Genomic DNA, 10,674 nt, shown 5'->3' with positions numbered 1-10,674 from the left:
TTTGATAGCCAAGCGTCAGAGGTTATTATTGTTCGCTGATAGTAATACAAGGTTCCTCTATTCATGACGGTGATTATTGTTTCAATCGCTATATTTAGGGCTCCCGACCGAGGGATAAGCAAGACTCCGTGTTCTTGAGTTCGCATCATTGGCAGCTCAAATCCCTAAAGCATTTACAAACTCCAGTCGCTGTTTTTTTGGGGCTCCCGACAGAGGGATAAGCAAGACGCCTTGTATCTTGAGTTTGTGCACCACTGGCACAACTCAAATCCCTAAAGTTGGACACTTACAACTATTGTATGGCCTCACCAAAATCTTCTTCCATGGAGTAATCTAAAGTGTTCTACATAAACATATGCTAGTGCTTGGTGTGCTTTCCACTCTGGGGAACCTGGTTATTTGATTGAAGGTTGTCAGACATTCAAAGACAAGGTTCAAGACCTGATTGATTCAAAGGCTATCACATTCACACCTGAAGGCTAGAATTGAAGTTCTCCTTTGACTTAGCGGATCTTCTGAAGCAATAAGTCCATACGGAGGATCTCCTCATCATTGGCAACTGCTGAATCATCATGCATGTTCATGTTTAAGCTTTCTTGTTTTGTTCAATATTGTTGCATGCAAAACTTGTTTGTTTTTGAACTATAATAATAATGCATTGAATATGTTTGTCTTGAAAAAATCCATTCGCTTTTGCTCTTATATGTTTCTCTATGTTTTTTGTGATACTTAACTCTTGTTAACAAAGCATGATAACTCCGTAGGGAGAATGATGAACATAATACCAATAACCTCAAATGGTATGCTTTTGAGTAGAACCCTGTTGATGATGTACAGGCATTGTTTCAAATTCCCAAACACTAGAGATATAAGGGAGTGAAACCCTTGTTAACCTCTTTGAGCCTTCGAAGTAGGAATTTTCTTTTCCATGCGAAAAAACCCTTATTTTTAACCCTGGGGCAGGGTAGTATTCAGTTAACCTGATCGAGCATTCAAAATTCATCAGTAGCACACATCTAAGGATACAACAATGGTTATCCTTCAACAGATTGAGGAAAATCAAATCCACAACGATTATCCCTCACCTCGGGAGGTCGAGACATCAAATTTATCCCTCACATCAGGAGGTCGAGACCAACATCAAAGCCGATGTGGTTTATCCCTCACATCAGGAGGTCAAAATATGACGATACCGCAATGGTAATTCTTCATCAATCAAGGACTCAGGCAGTCACAATCACTTCACACAAATCTGAGATTCAGGATCACACGACTTGTTCAGAAAAAAAAGGAAAAAAGAATGAAAAAAAAAAAGAAAAAGCCCGCTAAGTCAACAAGTTGAAAGCATGTGACTTAGGCAAAAGTTAGGGCATCCCGCTGGACATCCAACTCGAAATTCAAAAGAATTTGTCCAGGCAAAAGTTAGGGAAACAAAAAAAAAGCAAAGCAAAAGCGAAAAGCAAGGATTAAAAAATAAAGATCCTCATCAAGAGAACAAAGTCGTGTGATCAGACACCAAAAACGAAAGGTAAAGTGAATGTCGTGTCCGAACGCCTCATCAATTCCTCAACTATCTCAAGTTCCTTTTGAAAGATGAATGCTCATGTCAAGTTAACTGAACTTAGGACTGGAGAATATCACGAAGGGGGTGGGCACCGAATAATTTGAGCCTAAAAATCCTTTTTTTCTTAAACCGTGAACCTGGCCATGTTACAACCCTCAAAAGTCCTAACTGAGGCAGGGTTAATTCGAAAGCGGACTATACACGAGAATACGGTAAACTGACTCCTAGGAGTTTTGCTAAACGCTTGAGTTGGTATCACACCATCTTTCTTTAAAAAAAATCGATGTTACGACATCCTTTCATAAAGTTTCTTTAAACTTCGAGACAAACATACTCTTTGCATTAGAATTATGTTTCTCATAATAAACATTCTTTGCATGTGAACAAATGCTTAACATCAAGAAAGTTTCCATCATGAACTTCAGATGAAAAGTTTATTCCTCCCAAATGACAAGTTGTCTTCAAAACTCCGTTGAGCAGAGGCAGCAATATTTCAAAGTCTAATCACCCTCAGGGGCACAAAAGCGTTTGATTACTCTATTGAGTAAGTTTTCAATCAATCTGAGGCAATCAGGTCAAGATTCGAAGAATCTCTAAAACGCTAAGCATTCAGGGGCGTTCACCCAAGTGCAGACAAACCTACTTACAATACAAGTCAGGCAGGGGCATGGTGCCGAAATTCTTGATACTGGGGCAAGTCAGTTTGATATGAACAGATATCAGAAGGTCCCTACAAGATAAGCTTCTTCAAAGTCCTTACAGGCTGGGGCAAGACACTATGCATTGGCATTTTATCCTCATCAGGAGGTGTTCGGTTTAAAGTTCAAGTGTGAGCTAAACAACTTATGAACTTGAGAACCATCAGGGTCGTCATCCTCAGCAATCAGAGGCTGAAAGTCCAATTTTTGGTGGCATCTCTTTGCATTTCAGTGCAATTCTCAAATCTCTTCCAGAGGTTGCAACCGTTGGTTATTGGTGTCCCTTAACCAGATTCATGTCATGTGGACATCGAGTTCCTTTGTTTTCCGACCTTTGAGTCGTGAGTTTCCAACCCTCGTGTTGTGAGTCCTTTCCTCTCCGACCCTCGAGTCGTGAGTTTCCAACCCTCGTGTTGTGATTCCTTTGCTTTCCGACCCTCAAGTCGTGAGTTTCCAACCCTCGTGTTGTGAGTCCTTTGCTTTCCGACCCTCGAGTCGTGCTTTTCCGACCCTCGAGTCGTGAGTTTGATTCTTTTCCGAGTTTATCTCCTTTCTGACCCTCGTGTCGTGAGTTTGATCCCTTTCCGACCCTCGCGTCGTGAGTTTATCTCCTTTCCGACCCTCGAGTCGTGAGTTTATCTCCTTTCCGACCCTCGAGTCGTGAGTTTACCTATTTTCCGACCCTCATGTCGTGAGTTTACCTCCTTTCTAACCCTCGTGTCGTGAGTTTACCTCCTTTCAGACCCTCGAGTCGTGAGTTTATCTCCTTTCCGACCCTCGAGTCGTGAGTTTGATTTCATTTTCGACCCTCGTGTCGTGAATTTCCAACAATTGCGGATGGTTGTCATATACACCCCAATGTGTCTGTAAGCCCATTACTTGATTGACATCTTTAAAATCAATACGAATATGCAGAACACTATGAAAGCCAACGCCTGTTTGGTCCCTTTGAAGTCAACACTTGGTTGACCCATTAACCCCACTTCTTGGTGGCGTTCCCTTGAAGAACTAATGCCTGTTTGATGCTCCGGCCGATACTTGTTTGGTGTTCTAATCATGGCTTGCCTATCAACTAATTGAATCCATTGCCTGTATGGAAAGTTTCAAAGCCAAGATGGTTGACAATCTGTTTGCTCTTGCATTTTCCCGTTGTGGGTACATCATTTTGAGCGCATCACATCAGCACGGTGGCAGATCTAGCCTAATAAGATATTCTCACTCCCCAGCTGAGCGCATCCTAATGAGAGATTCTCATTCTCCAGCTGAGTACGTCCAGATGAGATTTTCTTTGTTCCAAGATTCTCATATCCTCAGCAAAGCACATCTCAATGCATTCTCCATGCTCCAGAAGCCTTATTCCCCGGCGGAATGCCTTCTCCCCAGTTGAATCATGATTGGATGGTATCTGATTCCCCAGTAAGCTCTTTATGAGGTTCCTTGCCCGAGTTTCTCGTTCTCCCCAGTAGAGTTTTTCTCTCTTCACTAGATTGACCCGTTTCCCCGAAAAAGTCATCTTATTCCCCAGTGGAGTTGCCTTAACAAAGGTTCTTATGCGAGTTCCTTATCCCCAGCGGATATCTCTTATCCCTAGCAGATCGTTGTGCAGAAGTATTCATTTTCCCCACTGATTTTCCTTCCTCAGCAGAGATTCACATGCATCCTCAGCAGGATATGTTCTCATCTAGGACTTCCCCAGCGGAATGCGTCCTGCACAAGCAAGTTGGTCACTCCCCATCAGAGTTATCTCCATGACTTGCCCTTATCTCCTCATCCCAGAGTTTCGAGAACTTGCTTCTCCAATGAAGTTTCCAGGGTATTCCCCAAACAAGTAAGTGGGATGTTCTTACCTCCAAGCAGGATTTATTCCCCAAACAGAGCTCGCATCTAGATTTGATAGTCTCCAGCAGATTTCTGATCCATCTTTGCTAGCTCACGGTTTGTGACTTCTGGTCACGTATCTTGTCCTCCCCGCAGAGTTCCATACTCTCTCCGGGACTTCTTCAGCAATTCAGTGCTCGTCCGTTGTCTCCCTAAGCAACGTTCGAATCATGCATCATTCGCATTGCATTTTCTAAGCGTATAGCGCCTTCCCTCTCGGGAGCGTTATTCCATATACATTCATACATGCATCATGCATAAAGCATATCATATCTGTTTCTTTCTGCAGGAAAGTTATCCAGATTCAAATGCCTCCCAGAGAGCAACTCGCCTAATCATTACAGGCGCTCATCCTGATGTTTAAATCAGAAGAAGTTTGTCTCCATCTCCCTGAAATTGGCAGATCAGATGAAGGCTTACATATTCTCGATGCCCAGATCAATTGAAGTTTTTTCTCTGCTTGCGGGGTGGTACATTATTTCTTATTGCAAGTTGGAATCTTCTATTGATCAAGAGTGCAAATTTTCGAGTTCATTCTGGTATTCAATCTCCTTCCACCTCAACGGTTCGAAGCTTTCGTTTCTCACTCGTCGGGTTCAAGAAGTTTGAATAGGGGCAGCTGTTGCACCCCAAAATTTGCCCTCTTTATTGGAGCTAAAAGTTAATAATGACGTTTATTTCGTCATTCAAAAATTGAAGAAAATCAATAAAGATTTCTTGTGGTTTTAAGAAGGGCGACGTGAAAAATGGTCTAAACAGTGGAAATACGAGAAAATTCACAAGTCTTATTCTGAATGTGATATGAGCTGAATTCCCGCGCTAGCCCGACTGTTTCGACGATATCTACAACTTTCATGTTCGGCTCGGAAGCCGGTTCTTTGAGGAAGGTCGTCAAATTTGCAAATTACTTGAGATTTTGTGGTGAAAAACAGTGCTGATTGTAGGGTTTCGGACCTCGGAAAATTCGTATCTCCTAATCCGCTCGCCGGATTCACTTGAAAATTTAACTGGAGCTCCGTACCATCATTACCAAGATTTCATATGTTCGGACCGAAGGCCAATTTTGCACGGAAAATTCCCAGAATTTTAAGGATCGTCGCGTTGTTCCGGTAAAAAGTGTGTTTTCGAGTATGTCGCGCCGAGTTCGAAAATTCATAATTCCTTCGATTTTTATCGTATGAAGTCCATTCCGGCGGCATTCTCTCGGAAATTTTGTTAGCTTCGTTTCTTCGTCACACATGCTTGTTCAGATTTTGAGCCGAAGGTAGGGTTTTATCGAGTTCTTTGAGCGGTACTCACAAAATTTTGCACAGTCGTATCGGATGAATCGGCGTTTCTCGTCATTCAAACGGGCGTATTTTCTTCACCGCTTATCGGATTGAGGTGATTCTCACGGCGATGAGTCACAAATTTGGTCATCTTCATAGTGGCATTGGTTTCGTTCCGGAATTGAGAGACGAACCGAGTTTCCTTAAAAACGAGCCAAAATAAGACGCACCGAGGGCGATTTGGACAATTCGCGTTGACAATATATAAACATTTTGCTCTTCACAAATCAAAGGAGGACTCTCATAATTTCAATTTACCAAAAAAAAATTCATGAACACTTTCTCTCAATTCTCTTGAATCAAACCCACAAATTACATAAAACTTTCATCAATATTCATCAATTTTCTTCAAGAATCAAGAGCAATATGGTTTGAAGTTCAAGATCTCGAGTTCGGATTCGCTCCCTCTCCTCACTAGCTCGCGCGTCTCACCCTCTCTCCCCTTGGATCTTGCTTTCGCGGTCGTGTCGCGTTCGTGTTCGTGTCGTGTTTGTGTTCGCGCGTCGGTTAAAGATCTTCATCCGGTAAGCCTTTGAACCTTGAATTAAGTGCTTAATTGTTGATGTTAACATGATTCGAATGCTAGATCTAGTGGTTGATTATGCGTAATTGATGTTGATGATGATTAAATGTTGGATCCATTGATATTTTGCTTGCAATCGCATGTTGATACAAGTTTGGTGCACTATGTGTTTGTTATAATGCTTGCATGAACTTGTTGCTTGATGATTATTGATGATGACTTGAAATCTATGTGGATTGATGCCTAATTGTGTTTGTTTGATGCTCATAATTGTCATACCCCAAATTTGTCCTACCCTTAATTTCTAACTGGCTTATGCATTTCATAATCCCATGTACATACCTCCCCATTAGGTCATTAACATAACTCATGCATCGCTAATCAATTATGTTGCATTGGAACAAGGATCTTGGAAGCTAGGGTTTTTATGGTCGTTCATTGTGGGTTTCTTTCTCTTAAAGCTACAGGGTTTCTTTTCTATGAAGATTCATCAAGGGCAAGAGGACTATGGTTCTTATGCACAGTGTCTACAACTGTTAATTCAATTGAGATTCAATGATTTTCAGGTCAAGGCGTTCTTATGTGCTTCAATTCTTATCTTCCTCAAGATCTCCTCAAAGAATTGTTGTTATGCTGGATTGAAGTACAATGCACGTCATGGTGTGAGAGTTAGACCTGTGGGTTCATGGTGTCCAAGGCGCCGTTACACTTGCAATTTGTTGGTTGCTTACCGTACAAGTTTGGTTTGAATTAAGGAATTAAAGTCCAAATGATGTGATGGTGAATTTGATTTGATGATCTAATTGTTCCTATTATTCATATTTTGCCCAAGATGTTTGTTCCTTAAGGATTCAAGTCAATTTAAGATCTGTGAGTGCTATCCGAAGTTCATCCAAATTTGTCATCATTTTAAAGTGCCACGCCTCATCTATCATTCAAGAATAAGGGAATTCATGTGCATGGGTCATTTTGAGTTCAAACTGTCAACTTTTGGATAATTTCAAATATTCCTTGTTGGCAATGCAATTTAACATGGATTTGAGAATCGAAGATTGAATTTCCTTACGGGGGAAGATGCATTCAAATGGGCAGAAGTTACTGATTCAGTGAATTACAAAAGTTCTAAGTCTAAGAGATTACAGTCACAATACAAATCCAAATCCATTACAAAATTACATAAAAACAAATCATAAACTAATCCCCATGCTGTTTAAGCTCCACACCCACCACCCTCTACAAGAACTTCCACACCTGCAATAGAAATCTTCCATTTGATAAACTTCCTTCTTTCTCATTGTGCCAGCCGGTGGAAAGCTCCTAATGGTCAGATTGGATTGCTTGTGCTTGAATCATTATCCCTTCATGGTCACTTTGCATTGCTTCATCCCGGAAATTGAGCTGTCTTTCGATGAGGAAAGAGTCCCACACCAAAGCATGCTGCTTCCTGCAAATTAAAACAAGACCAGCATGAATCAAAAAGCAGTCCAGCCATGGTATTATCATACAAAATCAATGTGCCTATTTATACACTCTACATGAAAACAGTTTCAGCACTATTCAATCCAACTACATCCAAATAAACCAAACGAACCGGCTGCAACATCAAAAAAAAACAGTCACATGACCCACACATAAACCATCAGCTTCGAACCAGTTCAAAGTCCTTTAAACAGGCACGCACCAGAAAAGAAGACCGAACCCATATCAGTTAGAGAAAAAAAACCCAAATATGCTTCAGCTCAAAATTCTATTCAAACCACACAAAACCAGATCATAACAGAACCAAACTAACATAACCGAAATAACAAACTATAACTTCTTTTGCTAACAGCCCTACATTTACCAGTTCCTAACTCTCAAACTGTCATAACAAATCCTAATAAACCCTTGTAGCTAACTTTCACTCTCCAAATCAAACTCTCCTAAACCTATAACTAACTCCTAACAACCTAGTTACAAAGTCAGTTACAAACATAACAGAATCCCAACCATAACTAACTAACCTCTCAATCTTAGCCCTCCATTTCATAACAACCTCATCCCAAATCTAACAGCTACCATTCCACCTCCTATAACCGTTTCCCTCAAACTGAACTCACCCTCTCAATCTATGTACTTCACCTATCACCTTCAGTCATTTTTTTTCCCGGCGCCATAATCATCATTCTGCAACCCAATCTCCAGAACACACATCTTCATCATACACACTTCTCTCATCTTCATCACTCTCTCCACTTTTTCTCACCTTCATCCTCTTCACTCCACGCCCATTCACTCTGCAACCACATCTTCTCCACCATCCCCAAAGCACAACCTCCATCCTTCACCAGAGTTCCACCTTTGAACTCTGAACGAAGACGTGCTAAGCCTAATCTCCGTCATCACCCTCAACACTCGTCTCACCGCAACAATAACGATTCACACACAGAGAAATTGCACACGGAAAGAAGAAGAAGAAGAGCAGATCGAAAAGAAGAAGAGCAGAAGGTATATTGAAGAACAAGAACGATAATGATACCTGGGTAGAAGATCACTCACGCGTTTATTTCGCGTTCACAGCTAGGAGCTTTCGTTCGGGTTTTTCATCTTCCATCTCCGATCTTCGACAGGTAAGGCTCCGTCTCCACTTTTCTTTCGTTTCGTTGTTTGAGTCTGAGTGAGATCGAGAAAGAGTGAGAACGAGTCGGAGAGAGGAGCTTGTTTCGTTTTGCATACGGTGGCCGGAGAGTTCGATTTCATTGGAGAGGATAGGGCATAGAGGAGAGTGAGAACGGAGTTAGATTATGGTGGAGTTATCGGTGACTCACGGCGGAGACTCTCGCCGGAAATCGTGAGGACGAAAGAGATAGGGTTGGATTGAGAAGAAGTGAATGGTCACAAACGAAATCCCTAGTTCCTCTTTCTATTTTATTTATTTATTTATTTATTTTTAATTAAATTTGGTAATTGAAAAACAATTGAAAGAAATCTGAATAACACAATATCCTTGGGCCTTCACCGAATTGCTATTAGCACACCCCACCATGGCCCAGCAAAACGTGTTTTTAGCATTAAGAACTGTAAACGAAAATGTCCCTTTGGGCCATTCATTCTGAGCCCATGCACCACTTTTTCTTGTGGATACAAAAATCTGAAACAAGCTGAACAAAAAATAGTCCCTTGGGCCAAATGCTGTGGGCCTGCGCCTAATTTCTTAGTCCGTACACCATTTCTGTTTTCACGCCCCCTGACTCGAGCCAATCCATGCTAGACTTAGGTTTTGTTTTCACATTTTTCCCCCTATTTGTTTAGTTGATAAAAACATGATAATAATAGCCGTTTTGGCTAGATTTTTTAGGTAATTGTTGACATCAAAACTCATAAAAATACTTAGATTTCTTAATTAGTTTTAGGTTAGTATTAATTTTGATGTTTAATTGATATTTTTCTCACATTAAAAACCCATAAAAATGATGGTAGTCTTTAGTTTAATTTTTTTTTTTACTAATCTTGAATTGCTTTTGTATCATTTACATGTTATTTTCGTACAATTGTTGTGTGATTTTGTTGCTTAGTCTTTGGCCTTATTTTAGGCCTACCTTGTTAATATCTTGTATACCCCTCTTAGAATATATTTCATTAGTATGTTAACATTAGGTTTTAGATAGGAAATAGACAACTTAGACTAGAGTTTAGATATAGTTCCCTATTGCATTCCTTTTCTTTTCAACTTTTAAAATACTTAATAAATACCGATGAAGATCATACCGTTACTATATTTCATAGTAGGAAAGAAATGATTGGGGTGTAGGCCCCGATGTATGTTCTTTCCTACTTAGCGGAGAAGAAATGATTGAGGTGTGAAGCCTCGATGTATTTCTTAACCGTTGTTTAGAGAAACGATCGTGGTGTAGGCCTCGATGTGCATTCTCTAAATATTCACAAAAGAACTCTTTTTGTATCTCCTTTACTTAGCGGAGAAGAAATGATTGAGGTGTGAAACCTCGATGTATTTCTTAACCGTTATTTAGAGAAACGATTGTGGCGTAGGCCTCGATGTGCGTTCTCTAAATATGCAAAACAAACTCTTTTTGGTATGATCTGAGTCACAAACAAATTCCCTTAAAAAACACCAACCAAAAACACTTAAAACGCTTAATAAATGGTCAGATTAAACACAAAGTAAGGAAGTGGTGCGAAGCCTTGTAGTAGGTTCTTGTCATCATGGAATTACCCTAAAAGACACAAACCAATCTCTCTCTTTTCTTTCTAAGGGCATGTTATCTCCGCTCAGTTGCATCCTAGGCGATCCCTTATGCAAGAGCGTGAGCGTTAACGCCGCCCAACTAAAAAACACAAAAACAAACAGAAAATCTTTAGCCGAGCTACGGTAACTCTGATTCCTGAAAAGGATACGTAGGCAGCGGGGTAGGGCCCGTGCGAGTACAATTCTTTATTTTCCCTACATTTTGCATTCATTTCGCATTTAGACATAGACATAGTATACACCCTTTGGATAGAAACAAACATAGGTGGATACCATCGAGTACGATGGGCGTGAGGGGTGCTAGCACCTTCCCCTTGCGTAACCGACTCCCGTACCTTGATTCTCTGGTCGCAAGACCCTGTTCCTTCCTTTGTTAGGTTTTTTGATATTCCTTTCCCTTATGGGATAAATATATTGGTGGCGACTCTGTTCATTTT

This window comes from Vicia villosa, unplaced genomic scaffold (assembly GCF_029867415.1).
Source record: "Vicia villosa cultivar HV-30 ecotype Madison, WI unplaced genomic scaffold, Vvil1.0 ctg.000745F_1_1, whole genome shotgun sequence".
NCBI classification, from domain to species: domain Eukaryota; kingdom Viridiplantae; phylum Streptophyta; class Magnoliopsida; order Fabales; family Fabaceae; genus Vicia; species Vicia villosa.
This window is presented reverse-complemented; position numbering follows the sequence as displayed.